The sequence below is a fragment of the Zea mays genome, chromosome 4 (assembly GCF_902167145.1).
Source record: "Zea mays cultivar B73 chromosome 4, Zm-B73-REFERENCE-NAM-5.0, whole genome shotgun sequence".
Lineage (NCBI taxonomy): Eukaryota > Viridiplantae > Streptophyta > Magnoliopsida > Poales > Poaceae > Zea > Zea mays.
In genome coordinates, this window is record NC_050099.1 from 36022384 (window position 1) to 36040600 (window position 18217).

An 18217-nucleotide genomic window follows, 5' to 3' on the forward strand; every position below is an offset into this window, starting at 1 on the left:
TTCTCCTCTCTCGGGATGCCGTCGACGACCACACGCTTAGGCTGGCCGCAGTCGGATACTGGAAAAGGAACGCTATCCATATCAAGTGATGTATGCAGTAAAAACTCAGTGCAGCGAGCCGCTCTATCGTCTACTCTAAAGCAGAGAGAGAGCATGTGAACGCTATTTTCAGGGTTCCCAGCCGTGCAACTGGACAGGCCAGAGGTGGGTCCCGAGGTGGGGCCGGAGGCGGGCAAGGGAGGCTGCTCAGGAGAGAGAAATAATAGAATATGTGGTAGAAATAATATTATATATGATAATTGGTATAGGGTTGAGATATACAGTAAACATGAGTGCAAAAGATTGTGGTATAGAGTAAAAAATTTTGCTGATCAGGACAGAATATTCTTTTTAGGGTAGAAATTTAGAGTAGTATGAGCGCAGATAGCCTTACCCGCGTGAGTTTTTGCGTGTTTCTTGCTGGCCTGTGTTTTGTTGTGCAGTGAAGGACGGCGTGGACGGGATGATCGAGTACGGCGCCAACGCGCGAGCCCTCCGCCGGGCTCTACTTCGTCCAGCAGCACGCCCGGGACCACTCCATGCCCCTGCTAGTTCCTCGACGCCTGGCCCTGTCCTGCATGCCTTCCTCTCCCCCCTTGCTTTTCTTCCTTTCCCCTGCTTGTGCATGCTGGAGCTGCTTTAGCTAGAGCCGGAGCTCTATCAAACGGGAGGTAAGGATGTACTACCACCTGAATTAAGTCAAATACAAGTTTCTGGAAGAAACAAAGCAATGCTTCTCTTGTTGTTGCTGCTGCTGCTTGTAATCTGCTGAATCGTCTGATGATGTGGTCAGCTATTGGTAGCTGGTACGACAAATCAAGACTATGTGTTTCATTATGTTTTCTTCTGTGTATAGATCTAAACGAGAGTTTTGTTTCTGTAGCTCGCGGAGAAGACACGCTGATTTCGGACCTCCCCTTGCCGATGACATGATAAGGACATATATAGATCGCTGCAAATAACGTCGAAGGCCCAGCCAAAGAGAGGGTCGTATCGTACTGCAGATACACTAATTCTTGGCTGTAATTTGTGAGATCGTTTTTGTCACTCTTTTTTTTAGCGCGTGAATTGGTACATCCAGGGTCATCGCTGTACTCTAGAACAGCCTGAACAATAGAGCGTTTTTGTCAGAGCACCCAACGCCATTCTCCAGTTTTTTTTCCAGAAGATCTGATCTGGTTGGGCTGCCATTAATTATCTCCAGTGACGACTGTGGTGTCTGCCCCTGCCGTCCATAGAAAGAGGAAAACACGCACCAGCAGCAGCAGCGATAGCGGCAGACACCATTATTGAAAAAGGAAAAGGATAGCTGATGAGCGGAGCCACTGTTAATTTAGGCTTTTAAGGACAGCCGGGCACTGTTTGTTTAGACCTTTCTGACTTCTGAGACCGCGTGAGCATGAAATGATGCGTCTATTCAAAGGCAGGCAGCGCAAATGTTTTAGATCTACATATAAGATCTCTCCCTTGTTATCATGTGTGTTAATTAATCACAGTACAAGTTAGTTTGGCTCTCAATTATTTAGAAAAAGCTACCCATAGTTTTCTGCACGTATACAGTTTTACATCCGATTAATAAGTTAAATACTAGTCGGTTGCCCGTGCGTTGCGACGGCTTACAACAATACCCACGTAAACTATCCATCAAAAAAATTTCAAGATTTTTTATTGATTGTCTCCGCTCTCTGTATAATATATTTTTTTTAATTTGGCTAACTAATATTATTGTTTACTCCATGCAAATATGTCTTGGTACAACACGACCAATGAAGTGAGCGATTAGAAGAGAGTTCACAACGATTGACTGAATAAACAGAGATTATAAAATGACATAATTCCATCATACAGAGGCCAAATAAGAGAAAGTTTATGAGATCAAGTTTCTAAAATAAGTCCCATGAAGTTAAACTTATAAAAAAGATAGATCAAAATATGGAGTGATTGCTAAAGTCAGTCATCAATAAAAACTGGATGCGATCCATATAAATTATGCTACTTCGTAGCAATTACTAACGTTTAAAACCAACAAATAACCTTTCATTTTGCCGTTAGTGTGACAAATCATTGCTGCTCCATCCAATTCAGCAACCTCAAACACCACTCTCTGTATAATATATTTTTTAATTTGGCTAACTGATATTATTGTTTACTCCATGCAAATATATCTTGGTACAACACGATCAATGAAGTGAACGATTAGAAGAGAGTTCACAACGATTGACTGAATAAACAGAGATTATAAAATGACATAATTCCATCATACAGAGGCCAAATAAGAGAAAGTTTGTGAGATCAAGTTTCTAAACTAAGTCCCATGAAGTTAAACTTATAAAAAAGATATATCAAAATATGGAGTGATTGCTAAAGTCAGTCATCAATAAAAACTAGATGCGCTCAATATAAATTATGCTACTTCGTAGCAATTACTAACGTTTAAAACCAACAAATAACCTTTCATTTTGTTGTTAGTGTGACAAATCATTGCTGCTCCATCCAATTCAGCAACCTCAAACACCATATAGTCCATTGCGCCAATGTGGTCTCAGAAATGACCTAATGCTTGCAAGAGCCAAGAACGTCGTGCCGTGCTTGGGCTGTAGCCTCGGCCCGTAGTGCTGGTCCGGCCCAACACGATTATTTTTTTATTTTACAAAAAAACATATATACCTATATACAATTTATATTCAATATTAAGAACATCTTAGCATGATGTTCTACTGGTTAGACAGTTTCACCCAGTGTCTCCCACCCTTCTTCCATCAGGGCATGGTGTAGCATCCCAAAAATTCAAATTCTGAAATATTCTCAAACTCGCTCTAAATTCAAAATGAATTTCAAATTTTGTTTCAAAATGTTTGTTTGCAAGTTGATATCAACAAGTAAAATATAGTGGTCTATATTCTCTCTAAAATCCTCCTCAAAATATCCTACAAATATTTCCCCAGTGATCACCCTCAAACTCTTTCAGAAATACTGCCCAAATATTGCACCGATATATCTCCAAGTATTTTCTTCCTGAGAAATACCTTCAGAATCATTTTTGAAGTCCCTACAAATATTTTCTTCATAACTTTCCTCATGCTCATACGTATACGTATGCCTCCGGTGTCATACGTTGAGCTCTACAAGCTAATTACACTCATATAAGACAAATTCATGCTAATCTCCCACTAATCCTTTCATCCTCCCACTAATCCTCTCATCCCTCCCCCTAATCCCCCCACCATGGCTATAAATAGAGGGGCAAGGGCCTCCTCTCATCCCACCCCAAGCCATTTCATGGCAACTCCCTCTCCCCCCACACCCACACGCCCACTCCACTCCCACTCCACCTCCCACACAAGCACACACTAGCACAAGGATCGTTCGGTCGTTCTTCGATCGTTCGTCCCCCTGTTCTTAGTTTGTTCGTTCATTCGTCCGATCGTTCGTCCGATCGTTCATGGTTCATTCGTCTGTTCGTCCGATCGTTCGATCGTTCGTCCAAATAATCTTTTTCCTGCTGTTATGCTGCCGAAATTCCGATCGTTCGTTCGTCCGATCGTTTGATCGTTCGTCCGATCGTTCATGGTTCGTTCGTCCGTTCGTCCGATCGTTCGATCGTTCGTCCGTCCAAATAATATTTTTCCTGCTGTTATGCTGCTGAAATTCCGATCGTTCGTTCGTTCGATCATTCGATCGTTCATAGTTCCTATTCATCGTTCATCGTTCGTTCATCGTCACTATTCACCGTTCATCGTTCGTTCATACGAACTATTCACCATCACTATTCACCGTTACTATTCATCGTTACTATTCACCGCTAATCCGATCACCCCAAATTTCAACTACTCATCCATCATGCTGTCCAGTCCACCTAAGATCAGCCAGACCCATATTCCAGTCATACGAACTCCGGTGACTGTGATTTTTTATTCCAGTAGGGAACTTCCCATCTGGTCACCCATCCTAGATTTTTCCAAGTTGAGCACGCTTAACTTTGGGATTCTTTCAAGCCAGGCTTCCAAAAAGAAAGGCAAACCATGTTTGTATGGATACGTCTTCAATCCTATAAAACCTGGCCCAAGATACCACAGCCCACTCAGACCAGAATACCACAACATTCCAACTATTTGGGTCCTGCCTCACTGTTGTCTGATGTGACACAGTAGGTAGGAACAGTTTCCACCAACATAAACATCTGCCCAAGAAAAGCCCAAAAATAATTCCCCGCACCCCGCTCAAAAATACATTTGTATTTTTGATTTTCCAAATATCTCTAAATATTCAAATTCTAGAATATTCCAAGAATATTCCTTTCCTTTTCTTTTTCTCCCTATGATTATAAAATCCAAAACTCCTCCATCCAAACTCAGATTTCAGTCATTCTTGTTTCTAAAATTCTTGTCAAACTATTCCCTATCCAACCATGTCATCCCTTAAGCATGGTTATTATTCCAGAGAACTCCCAAAATACTCTTGTCTCATATTCTGCCTATAACTCTCATGTTCATATTAAGTCAGATGATTCATTCGTCACTATTCTCACCAACAGTGAACTTCACTGTGCTACACCACATACACCCAGCTATAAATACACCCAGCTACCCTCTCCCTCTCCACACACACTCAACACCCTCAGCCAAGGCAAACACCCCACCCACTCAGTTACTCCGCTCTACCGGCTACACGCATAGTGTCGCTTCGTCTCCAGTCCACCCTCCTGGTAAGCACCTTCGCTCCACCACCAGCAGTATCTCAACACCACATGACACATATTATACTCAAGACTCTACCCATCCATATATCACTATTCTGACCACTATACTAAATATTTGTTGGTATACTTGTTGGTTTGTATGTTTGCTTGTTCATGTTGCATAGTTATCGGAGCGTTCGTGCCGTCTCGTGGAGGCCAAATCTGCAAGTCTACGCCAGGCAGTGGAGCTAGAAGCTAGTTCCGCGAGCTCCTCTTCCCCCTTCGCCGGATAAGCACGACAAGCTCACGGGATCCCTTTGATGCATAAATTACCTATGTTTTTCAACCACAACCCTCAGCATGTTATTTTATGCATGATATGATTTTGAGACAAGTTATTATGGCCACCCAGACGCTTGCCGCAATCAATCCCTGATATATTTGTTACAAATGATTTGAGGAAAGGTGTGAGTTTTCAAAAGAAAATGCTTTTCAAAATGTGTATGATGAAGGGTTTTCACCCTTATCACCTTTGAGTAGGGATGATCAGGGACTCCCTGGTTTAGGGGAGGGCCTAAGGTGATGGCTCAGCTGGTTTAGGTGTGAGCAGAAGGATTGTCCCCTCACATAAGGACCGGTTTGTCATCCTTCACTACTTGTACTCATGATAAGTACAACCACTCGAGACTGTGTGGGCAGTCACTCAATCTGAACTTGTACGGTCCAACCCTAGGGTTATGAAGGCTGGGAAGCACCGGGAGGATAAGGAGGGGGAATGTTTTGTCCGGTTTGGACATGGCGGTGGCCTGACTCCTTCCGGTATAACCGTTAAGGTTAGGACGTGCGAGGAAAGAAAGAGATTCGGCATTCGGGTCTCACGACGGTGAGATCACAGAAACCGGACTAGTGGGTAAAGTGTACACCTCTGCGCAGAGTTTGAAAACCTATTCGAATAGTCCGTGTCCACAGGAATGGACGAGCCTGGTATGGTATGGCAATTAATGTTTTGTTTTCAAAAAAGGTCGTGTTTGAGAAAAATGGTTTTTAAAAGGTCCGGCAGTTGAGCTATGGTGGACTAGAAGTCCAGTAGATGTTTTTGAAAATGAAAACCAGTGGGAAATTGCTGAGATACCTGGATGGTTTAGTCCAGGGGATTTTGTTCTATATTGAAAAACTTTCTGCTCCTTTTGAAGAGGATGCGCTTTGCAAAATATAAAATGTTTTTCAAAACAACCCTGCATAAAATATTGCTGTTTCTGCAAAATATCTTGAGCTCCACATATCGCATGCATTATATCTGATTTCCCCATTCCTCGGGTGAAGGTGGGCTGCTGAGTACGTTTGTACTCACCCTTGCTTATTTGTTGTTTTTCAGAAAAAGGAGATCGGGTAAGAGTTACGACTGTTCCCAACCTTGCCTCTAGCTGTTGGACCGCTGATTTGCTTCGCTGCGTATATCGGGCTGCTTCAGCCCCACTCTGATGATATGTCCCGAGTTGTGGACCAACTATTAAAGTTGTTCGCCACCTTTATAGGTTTGTATCGTTTAAGCAGATCTGTAATCATCTGATGTATAAATGTGTTTACTAGCCTCCTGGGACTAGAAATTGTATAACATTTGAGTCCCAGAGGATTGGGGCACTTCACATGGGTTCGAACCCCACCTCCTGCACCGTTTTTTAACATTTTACGCTGATTTAATTAAATGGATCGACGGGCTAACGGGCTGGCCCGACACAGTTAATAGGCCGGCATGACGTGCCTGTGCCATAGTTGTGGCCCGCGTGCATCTAGCCCGTGTCGGACGTCGTTACGCTGATTTAATTAAATGGATCGACGAGCTAACGGGCTGGCCCGACACAGTTAAGAGGTCGGCATGACGTGCCTGTGCCATAGTTGTGGCCCGCGTGCATCTAGCCCGTGTCGGACGTCGTTACGCTGATTTAATTAAATGGATCGACGGGCTAACGAGCTGGCCCGACACAGTTAGCAGGCCGGCATGACGTGCCTGTGCCATAGTTATGGCCCACGTGCATCTAGCCCGTGTCAGGCGTCGTTTGACATCTATAGGCGTGCAACAAATTAATTTGAAATAGATGTGAGGGGTTATTTATAAAAAAATGACGCATGACGACTGTTGAAACTGGTGCTTTAAGTATAGTATAGAAATATACTCTGGTCCAAAATATAAGTTTGTTTAGCACGACAGCAGGGTCTCTAAAATATAGCTTTGATCGTTGTGACAAGGAAAAAATTAACTATGTACTAGTGCACTACCGGATACCGCTGTTTTGCCGAGTGTCCGAAGCAATCGACAAAGCCTAGAAAACACTTGGCGAAGTTTTTGCCGAGTGTGACACTCGGCAAAAAAGGCTCGGTGAACTATACATCGACAACGACAAAGAAGCTCTCCGTGGCCCTTTGGCAGTTCCTTTGCAGATTGTATTAGGAGACACTCGGCAAAGGCTTCTTTTTTGCCGAGTGCCAGCTGGACTAGTTCTCGGCAAAGAGATCACCAGTGGGCCCCTTTGTCAGTTCCTTTGACGAGTGTCAAGGCCACAACACTTGGCAAAGAAGTTTTCTTGGTTCCCAGGTGTGCCTATCTTTGCCGAGTGCTATGGCCATGACACTCGACAAAGAGGTCGTGCCGAGTGTCTCACTCTCGGTAAACGAGATCGTTGCCGAGAGTGTTATTTCGCTGAGTGTCCGATAAAATGCATTCGGCAAAAAGTCGAGCACTCGACAAAGAGACATATTCTAGTAGTGGTGGTTTCAAGTAGACAAACCGCGTACATGTTCAATTTGATTCCACCATTTTTTGATGTGCTATCAATTTTAAGATAATTTTACAAAATATTCCTGTATAACCAACTACGAGTAAATTGCTACTTTTATGATTACTTATTTATTTTTATTATAATCTATTAAAATTTTATTGTTATCTGACTAAATAAATAAATATTGTTAATTGTCTTTGTACCAACATATTATTTTTTTTGTCGAGTTTATGATTTTGCATAGCTGTATTATTCTAAAAATTACGGATTATGCCTACTTAAAGTATAATAAAATAAATCTATACTTTTAGTATATAGTGTAAGCTCCGAAAGTAAGTAAAATTAAGAAAAACATATCAGATGTACATGAGTCTACAATGCATATATGAGATCATGACTATATTACAAATCTAATCTCTCTTGCTCTTATGTATGTTTTGCAACAAAAAACATGTTTCATTTTTACCCTTCACTATTTTTAGTATGTTGTACACCTTACTAGTATAATGTCCATGTGTTGCAATGAAACACAAGAACAAATATTACACTTTATCTTAGCCAAAAGGCCAAGAAGCATATGGCGGCGGCGAGGACGAGGACGGCGACGACGACGACGACGAAGGCGGTGGCGACGGTGACGGTGATGGCAGCGGCAAGGGTGGCGGCGGCGGCAGCAAGGACGGTGGCGGCGGCGGCAGCAGGGGCAGCAACCGGGGCGGCAGCAGCAGGGGCAGCAATCAGGGCGACAGCGGCGGCGGCAGCAACCGGGCCAGTGGCTAGATGCCACTGGTCTTTTAGATATTAGTATAGTATAGTTAGAATAATGTAGTAGTATTTAGTAGTGTAGAGTAGTATAGTGTAGTGTAGTAGTAGTAGTAGTAGTAGTAATGTAATGTAATGTAGTAGTAGTGATAGGGAAGTATCAACTCATAATGAGTTGATTTGTAAGTATGTTATCTTCCCTTTAATGAATGAAATGATGTTGGTTTCTCTGTGATGATTTCTCTTTGATATTCATAACTCGAAGTTCTTGAATCATTCCTCTTCCCGGCTTTTTCGTGAAGTTGATTCCTTTGAGACAGTAAGTGAATAACTCGGGCATCATACTGATGCTTTTAGAAGTAGCCGCCGAGTGACTTGTAGATGATGTCAGAGAGCTTTTAGAGATAATTGCCGAGTAACTTGAGGGCGATGTCGGCATTTTAGAGGTAACGCCGAGCGACTGAACACAATGTCGGAGTTTTTAGAGATAACTGTCGAGTGACCTGAGGGCGACGTCGGCGTTTTAGAGGTAACGCCGAGCGACTGAACACAATATCAGCGTTTTAGAGGTAACGCCGAGCGACTGAACACGATATCAGCGTTTTAGAGGTAACGCCGAGTGACTGGAGGGGATGCCAGCGTTTTAGAGGTAATGCCGAGCGACTTGAAGACGATGTCAGCGTTTTAGAGGCAACGCCGAGTGACTGGAGGGCGACGTCAGCGTTTTAGAGGTAACGCCGAGTGATAGCAGGCTGCGTGGGCCACTTTGAGGATGATAGCCGAGTGATGAGGTGGCGTACCGGTGTTCTGGAAATAACTATCGGGTGATCACGTGGCACGCCGGCGTTTTGGAAATAACTGCCGGGTGCTGACTGGGCACTTTTTGAAACGGTATCCGGCTCGGGAATATCCCATAAGTGCTGCGCTTTTAGCCGCCTCTGCTTTCCGTGCCCTAGTTCTTGCTTTCTTGCTTCCGAATCCCTTCCGCAATTCGCCTTCCACTCTGCTCGCCGATAGAATCGAGATGCCGCCCAAGAGGAAAACCTCGAGCTCGTCTGCCGTGGTGATTCCTCCAATCGACCCCAACAGCCAGTTGCCTTTCGCAGGTAACCACATGTCCGTCATTTCTGAGCCTGAACTTCTCCACCTCGTGTCCATCGGGGTTCTTCCTCCGCGGGAACTCTGTTCTTGGCGGATTTGCCATGGGTTTACTGTTCCAACTGAGGATACCCATGAGTCCGTTGTTTATGCCCCTTTCCTTCTCCGCGGCCTTGGCCTTCCCATTTCTCCCTTTTTCCGCGGCCTCCTTGATTTCTACCATCTTAACCTGACCCATTTGAACCCCAATTCGATCCTGCAAATCTTCATTTTCGTTCATTTATGCGAAGCCTTTCTCGGCGTGCTGCCACATTTCGGGTTGTGGAAATACTTATATCATTGTCGCCCTGGGATGGCCGGGGGACAACATCAGTTGGTTGGGGGTGCCAGCTTGGAGATGCGCCGCGGGAGTAAGACTGAATATCTTGAAATCCCTCTCAAAGACAGTATCAAGGGATGTCGCTTGGAGTGGTTCATAGTTGAGAATTATGGGAACTCTCTCCCCTCTCGGTCGGGAAGACAGCCGGACGTTCGCACCCCAAGCTGGACCGAGTCTCCCATAGATCAGGAGGTAGCTGAGGCAGGTGCGTTGCTAGCTGAAGTTGGACTTCTGAAAGAGAGGGGTCTGACTGCTGAAGTTGTGGTTACTGATTTTGTTTTCAAGAATATTCAGCCGTTGAAGGACAGGGCATACCCAGCTTATCTGTATCGAGGCCTAGCCGACTCAACTCGGGTTACCAACAGAAAAATTCCCTCTGCAGACTTGGTGAGCCGACTTGAGATGATCCTTAGAGGCAAAGTGTCAAATGTTGGTGCTCCAGTGGCATACTCGGCCTGGAACCTTCCTCCTCCCAAAGCCTTCACCCTTTTTGTGTCGAATCCACATGTCACTGATGGCAGTTTGGGCCTTAGAGTGCGACCCTCTACTGAAGAAGTTAGTGCCTTGGTTGCCTCGCTTGGGGAGATTCCTGATGATGAACGGCAGGTCCATTTTGAGGTGCCCCTGAACCCTAGTGATGCAGAGATAAGCGCTATGCTCGATTTGCTGGCTGAGGATTCTTCTGATGCTGCTCCTGCTGGGGCACTGGTAGTGGCGCCCCTCCCAGAGGCTGATACAACTTTGGATACTCAGAAACCTGTCAGTACTCGCCCGAGGCGCCCTTGCCGAGCCAGTCAGCCTGATCCTTGTGCTGATGAGCAGAAGAAGAAAAGAAGACGCCTCCGGCGAGTATCCAGTTTGGATCGGGACGCTGGTACTTCGGTTCCTGCTGTTGAAGAAATGCCTGTGACTGAATTTACTGATGCTGACCCCAATGGGTGTACCCAATCCGCTGCTGATCCCAATGTGGGTGCTCCATCTGTTGCTGATCCCAATGTGGGTGCTCCATCTGTTGCTGATCCCAATGGGTGTGCTGCTTGTGTTGCCAATGTGGATGACGAGGAGGAGGAAGATGAAGTTCCTTTGACTCGGAAAAACAGTCGGCAGTTCATCACCAGCGGTGAAAGTAGTGGAGTTCCCTCTCCTGCTTTGTCTGCTCTCATTGGCCTGCAAGAACTGTCCCTGGCCAATTTTGATCAGACTCTTGAGGATATGGTTCCAGAGGATTTGTTATCGGAGCCAGTGGATGATGGCGTGATGGAGGATTGTGCTAATGTGCTTGATGCTGGGTTGAGGTCATCCCGTGCCTCGTCGACCTTGGAGCGCGATCTCGAGGGTCGAGAGACTGAATTGGATCGTTCTGGTCCCATGGAAGTAACTGAGGGCCCATCAGCCTTAGAAGTGGCTACCGCAGAGAACCTGGACCCCCAGGGTGGTGTTGACACATGCCCAGCCCCCGAGGATGTCGCCGGGGATGACTTGGCTCGGGTGGGAAGTGTAAGCCACTGCCTAGCCCCCGAGGGTGCTGCCGGGGATGATCCGGCTCAAGTGGGCAGTGCAAACTATGACCCAGCCCCCGAGGGTGTTCGAGCGGGGTCTCCCTCCTATACTTCCATGGACGTTCATGCGGGATCGCTTCCACACTCTGGCTGTATGGTGGTAGCCCAAGCCTTGGACCAGGGAGTCGCTTTAGAGGGCAGCGTCCCCACTGACCGAGTGTTGGGCTCTGTTGAAGGCACCGAGCTGATTCCTGCTGGTTCGTTGCAAGCTGCTTCGGGTGGTGGCCTTACGCCTGGTTATCAATTGATCTCTCCTGATTTGGGGATCCCTTCGTTCTTTTCCAACCTCCAGGTACTGTGATGTATTTTAGCTTGATTTTTACATTGCATGAACTGCTGTCATTACACTCATCTGTTCTCCTCATCAGGCTTTGGTGGATGGGATGGCTAGCCAGCTGAGGTTACATGGTGCTTCTGTCCCAGAAGTAGCTTCGTCTCTTGCATGTTGGAATCCAGTGTCACTTCAGCATCGCGTCTCTAAATTGGAGGCAACCAACGCTGGTTAGTGCTTTTTTGCTTCTCTTTGCCTTCACTGTGGACTGCTTTACATTCTGACCCCTTTTTGTTTGATTGTCTCGTGCTAGGAATGACTCGGCAGATTTCCACTCTTGAGGAAAAACATTCCCGAGATCAGGCTGAATTGGTCCAGCGGTGTGCTGACTTCGAGGAAAAATATTCTCAAAGTCAGACCGAACTTACTCAGGTCTTGGCTGCCTTGGATGATGCCAATGCACTGAGTTCTTCTCTTCACGCTCAGCTCAATTCTGAAAAGGTGACTTATGAAACTGTGCTTTGCCTTGTTGTGCTCCTATTACTTGCTTGGTTTTTGAGGTAGTTGTCTTTTGCTTGCAGGAAGAAAAATGTATCCTTGCTGCTTCTCGTGACAGTCTTGACAGATTGTATCGTGATTCTAGCAACTCGCTGACCATCTTGGAGAGGAGTCATCGCTTTACTATGGAAGAATTGGACAATCAACGCTGTAAGCTGCAGGAATCCACAGATGAAGTGACCCGGCTCAAGTAGCTGATATCAGTGAAGGACGCTACCATCAAAGAACTCCGAGCTTCCAAGAAATCCATTGTCCAGGAGTTAGAAACTGCTCGACTGGCTGCCAAGGTTGCCGAAGAAACTTCTGTTACTCTCAGAGCTCAGCGCGACAGAGCCATGGACAAGGCTATTCGGGCGGGGCGAATCTTGATGAGGAGACCCGGCGTGGTTGTTCCCGAAGATATAAGGGCTGATGTGAATGCTGCCCCTGATTCCTCGAGTCGTCCTTCCTCATCGATCGCTCCTGAGAAAAATATCACCAAGTAGAGAAACATTTTGCGTGCTCTGAGCGCGCGGTTAGCATGGTCAGACATTTGTTAGAGGACGTCATTTCAGTACTTAAACGACATTGTTATTCTCGTATTGTTTCAGAATTCATCAGTCTGTAAATTTGCAGTAGTAAAACGATGCGCGATGGTTATGAAATTTGTTTGCGGGATATAGAAGTCATCCTTATATGAGTAATTGTAATCACGTCAGATCGCCTTAAGTCGCTGCTGACTTAAGTCGATTGCCTTTGTTAATAGGGCGTAGTGGTCACCCTGAATTGCGTAGGCGTGAGTATGTTGCACCGGCTTAAGTCGCCACTGACTTTAGCCGATTGCTCCGTTAGCAGGGCATAGTGGTCACCCTGAGTTAAGTAAGCGTGAGCATGTTGCACCGCCTTAAGTCGTTGCCGACTTAAGTCGATTGCTCCGTTAGCAGGGCATAGTGGTCACCCCGAGTTAAGTAAGCGTGAGCATGTTGCACCGCCTTAAGTCGTTGCCGACTTAAGTCGATTGCTCCGTTAGCAGGGCATAGTGGTCACCCCGAGTTAAGTAAGCGTGAGCATGTTGCACCGCCTTAAGTCGTTGCCGACTTAAGCCGATTGCTCCGTTAGTAGGGCATAGTGGTCACCCCGAGTTAAGTAAGCGTGAGCATATTGCACCACCTTAAGTCGTTGCCGACTTTAAGCCGATTGCTCCGTTAGCAGGGCATAGTGGTCACCCCGAGTTAAGTAAGCGTGAGTATATTGGACCGCCTTAAGTCATTGCCGACTTTAAGCCGATTGCTCCGTTAGCAGGGCATAGTGGTCACCCCGAGTTAAGTAAGAATGTAAGTCAATCGTGAACAAACTGAGTATCTTTGAAACCCCTTTTTATTGATGACATATTTCCACTTTACAGAGTACATCGTCGTCCCGATAGCTTTTTGAAATACAGCTAGGGATAAAACTTCCTGAGGTGTTCTATGTTCCAGGAGTTCCCGACTTCTGTGCCATCCATCTGAGTGAGGCGATATGATCCGGGCCGAGTGACTTCTGCTACTATGAAGGGTCCTTCCCATAAGGGCGATAACTTGTGCCGTCCCTCCCCCGCTAGAATTCGGCGGAGGACGAGATCTCCTACTGAGAAGGATCGCTGTCGCACAGCCTTGTCGTGATAGCGCCTTAGAGTCTGCTGGTACCGTGCTGATTGGATTACCGCATTCAGCCGTTCTTCTTCAAGTATATCAATGTCCTCCAGCCTGGTGGCCTCGACTTCTGCTATGTTTTCGAAGATCAACCTTGGCGCCCCGAACTTGAGATCGGCGGGTAGCACTGCCTCTGACCCATAGACCATGAAGAAAGGAGTGTTTCCATGCAAAGCTCGGCTAGGTTGGGTTCTTAGGCTCCAAACGACATAGGGCAACTCCCTTATCCACTTTCCTGCGAATTTTTCATTCTTATCGAAGACCTTTTTTCTGAGTGCCTCTAGTATCATCCCGTTAGCTCGCTCAACCTGCCCGTTGGCTCTTGGATGTGCTACAGATGCATACTTGATTTGAATGCTCTTTTGCTCGCAGAAGTCGAAGAACTCTAAACTTGTGAAGTTGGATCCTAAGTCAGTTATGATGTTGTTTGGTATCCCGAATCTGAATATTATGTCTTGTATGAATTCCACGGCCTTAGCTGAGGTTAAAGAAGTGATGGGCTTGAACTCTATCCATTTAGTGAATTTGTCGATTGCTATCAATACATGAGTGTATCCTCCTTGAGCTTTCTTGAAAGGTCCAATCATATCCAGTCCCCAGCATGCGAAAGGCCAAGTTACTGGTATGGTCTGCAGTTGCTGTGCTGGTAGATGTTGTTGTTTTGACAAGTATTGGCAAGCTTCGCACCTCTGAACTAACTCGGCTGCATCACTCTTCGCTGTTGGCCAATAGAATCCTGACCTGAATACCTTCCCGACTAGTGTTCTGGATGCTGCATGTATTCCACATTGCCCAGCATGGACCTCTTCCAGAAGTCGCTTCCCAACAGATGAGAGAATGCACTTCATGAGGACGCCCGATGCACCCCTTCTGTACAATGTCTCCCCAATGAGTGTGTAGTGAGCCGACTGTCTGGCAATGCGCTCGGCTGAGTTCTTGTCATCTGGTTCTTCTTCATTCTTTATATACTTGATGATTGGCCTTCTCCAGTCATCAGAGTCCGACTCGGGTTGATCTATAATGTTGCACTCTTCTGTTTGATCCATTGAGATGCTCGGCTGTAGTATTTCTTGCACAAACACTCCGGGTGGGACCTGAGTTCGACTGGATCCTAGCTTGGACAGTACATCGGCTGCTGTGTTCCGATCTCTTTCTACATGATGAAATTCCAGACCCTCAAATTTATCTTCCAGCTTTCGGACGGCAGTGCAGTATTTTCCCATTGAATCGCTTGAACAATCCCACTCTTTGTTTATCTGGCTAATGACTACCAGAGAGTCTCCGTATACCATCAATCTCTTGATACCCAAGGATATGGCGATGTTCAATCCATGGATCAGAGCTTCATACTCGGCTGCATTGTTGGAGGCCAGAAACAGCAACTGAAGGGCATATTTGAGGTGCTCGCCTCCAGGTGCGGTGAAGAGAATCCCTGCTCCTGCTCTTTGCAGCTTCAGCGAGCCATCAAAATACATTCGCCATACTTCTGCAGTCTCTGGGCTATCTGGTACTTGCTGTTCAGTCCACTCTGATATGAAATCAACCAGTGCTTGAGTTTTGATGGCAGTGCGAGGTCGGAACTCGATGTCATGAGATCCCAGCTCACAAGCCCACTTGGCTATTCGGCCAATGGCTTCCTTGTTGTGAAGAATATCCCCTATCGGAAAACCAGTGACTACTATGACTTTGTGGTCATCAAAGTAGTGACGTAACTTGCGGGCAGTTAGAAGTACTGCATATAATAACTTCTGAACTTGAGGATACTTTTTCTTTGAGGGGCCTAGAACTTCACTGATGAAGCAAACATGATGTTGCACTGGGTAGGCATGTCCTTCTTCTGCTCGCTCGACTACCAACGCGGTGCTTACCACGTGAGTCGTGCAAGAGATATACAGTAGCAGATCTTCGGCTGGTTGAGTTGACGTAGCCCGCCGGGGTGGCTTCAGCACTGGTGGTGTTGTCAAGAATTTCTTCAGTGCATCTAGAGCTTCCTGTGCCTCTGAAGTCCACTGAAACTTATCTACCTTCTTGAGTAGCTTGTAAAACGGTAAACCTTTTTCCCCTAGCCTGGATATAAATCTGCTCAGAGCTGCCATACATCCAGTAAGTCGCTGAACTTTCTTTTGTGATCGAGGTGCTTCCATCTTCATGATAGCTTCAATCTTATCCGGATTAGCCTCAATTCCCCGGTGGCTGACAATAAACCCGAGTAACTTTCCTGCTGGTACCCCGAAAACACATTTTTCGGGATTAAGCTTCCATCTATACCGTCTCAAACTGTTGAAAACCAGCTATAAGTCTTCGATGAAGTTTTCTGAGTTCTCCGTTTTGATTACCACATCATCTACGTAGGCCTCCACACGCTTGCCCCAGTGATCGGCTAAGCACGTTTGAATGGCTCTCTGATAAGTCGCTCCAGCGTTTTTGAGGCCGAACGGCATGGAGGTATAACAGAAAGCACCAAACGGAGTGATGAACGCTGTTTTTTCCTCGTCTTCCTTCGCCAAACCGATCTGATGGTATCCGGAATAGCAATCCAAGAAAGACAGCACAGAGCATCCAGCAGTGGAGTCCACCACCTGATCTATCCTCGGGAGCCCGAAGGGATCCTTTGGACAGTGTTTGTTGAGATCAGTATAGTCGACGCACATGCGCCAATCCACTTTATTCTTTTTGAGTACAAGAACAGGGTTGGCTAACCACTCGGGGTGTAACACTTCTCTAATAAATCCAGCAGCGACCAAGCGAGCTAACTCGGCGCGAATGACCTCTCTCTTGTCGGGCGTGAAACGACGTAGCTTTTGCCGGATCGACCTTGCCTGGGGATAGACCTTCAATTTGTGCTCGGCCAGTTCTCTTGGGACTCCCGGCATATCCGCAGGTTGCCATGCGAATACGTCTCGGTTATCTTGCAGAAACTGGACGAGCGCGCTTTCCTATTTGTCGCCTAGGCTAGAGCTGATGATGGCGGTCTTGCGTTCATCAGCGAACCCCAGGTTGATCCTCTTAGTTTCTTCAGTCGGCCGCATAGAGGTCGCGGCCTGAGCTTCATTTGCCGGTACCGCAAGGTCCTCCTCAGGCTTAGAGTTCGCCTGTGTTGAAGAGACCGTCGACGGCTTGGTGGTGAGGGTTGCTTGGATGGCCACTCGGAAACATTCTGCGGCGCCTTGGAAGTCGGCGCGCACAGTTATGATTCCTTGCGGTCCTGGCATCTTCAGTATCATGTACGTGTAATGTGGAATGGCCATGAATTTGGCCAATCCCGGCCTCCCGATGATGGCGTTGTACCCGCAGTCGAAGTTCGCCACCTCGAACCTCAGGAACTCGGTTCTGTAGTTCTCCGGAGTTCCGAAGGTGACAGGCATGTAGATGTGGCCCAGCGGGTATTCTCCTTCCGTCGGCACGATGCCGAAGAAAGGAGTGTCCGACTCGTGGAGCTCTTTGAGGTGAACTCCCAAGCCTTGGAGTGTCCGGGGGAAGGTGACGTTGATGCTGCTCCCCCCGTCCACTAGCACCTTCTTCACCCGGCTCTCTCGGATCACCGGATCGACGAGGAGCGGGTATTTGCCTGGATGGTCGATGTTGAGCCATTGATCCTCCCGAGTGAAAGTGATCGGGTGCTCCGACCACCGGTATGGGGCGGGTGGACCGGTGGTCGCCACCAGTATCTGGCGGTCGTTGAGCTTTTGTTGTCTTTTGTTCTCCTGCGACCCGTGCCCGCCGAAGATGACGTTGACCTCCCTATCAACGCGCGGGAAAGCTCCTCCTCCTCCCTCCTCCTGCTGATGGGGTTGTCGTGGTTCATTTGGTCCTCCCCTTGGCGGAGGAGGAGGTAGAGGTTGGAAGGGTCGGCCGTGCCCGACGGAGTGCTTGAAGTCCCGGCAGTTACGAAGAGTGTGGCGCATGTCCTTGTGGTAAGGGCACTGGGCGTCGAGGATTTCATCCAGCATGCGCTCGCCTCCGCGAGGTCCTCCTCGGGCGCGAGATGCAGGTGGTCCGGCGGCGTGCACTTCTTCGCGAGGCCTCTTCTCCCAGCGCTTGTCGGGTTGCTGGTTCGCGTCGCGCCGTGGTGCTGCCGGTGCAGGCTTTGCTCCTCCGATGAGGTCCTGGGCCCGCTCGTCGGCGATGATGTAGAGGTCGGCTTCCCGGAACAGCTCCTCGGAGGTAGTCGGCGCCTTTTGTAATATGGCTCGGACGAAAGCCGAGTCGTTGGATCCTCTGTAGAAGTCCTCGATCACAGCCGCCTCCGTGACCTCGGGGATACGATTTCTCATGGTCTGGAACCTTTTGAGGTATGACCGGAGAGTTTCGTCCCCCCGGTGCTTGATGGATTTGAGGTCCCATGGTTGCGCCGGTTTGTCGGAGAGGGACTGGAAATTGGCGGTGAAGCGTCGACTGAAGTCGCCCCAGTCGTCGATGCAATGTC

At 47.2% G+C, this 18217-nt stretch overlaps 1 long non-coding RNA gene and 1 pseudogene across 1 annotated transcript; one reads left to right on the forward strand and one right to left on the reverse strand.

Moving 5' to 3' along the window:
- The first annotated feature begins 427 nt into the window (after positions 1–427).
- On the forward strand, positions 428–1088 carry LOC109945492 (uncharacterized). Its single transcript, XR_002268688.2, has 2 exons — positions 428–845; positions 923–1088. It is a non-coding gene; the product is annotated as an uncharacterized lncRNA (long non-coding RNA).
- A 6887-nt stretch (positions 1089–7975) lies between these two features.
- LOC111591480 (uncharacterized) lies at positions 7976–8072 on the reverse strand (annotated as a pseudogene).
- Between the last annotated feature and the right edge of the window lie 10145 nt (positions 8073–18217).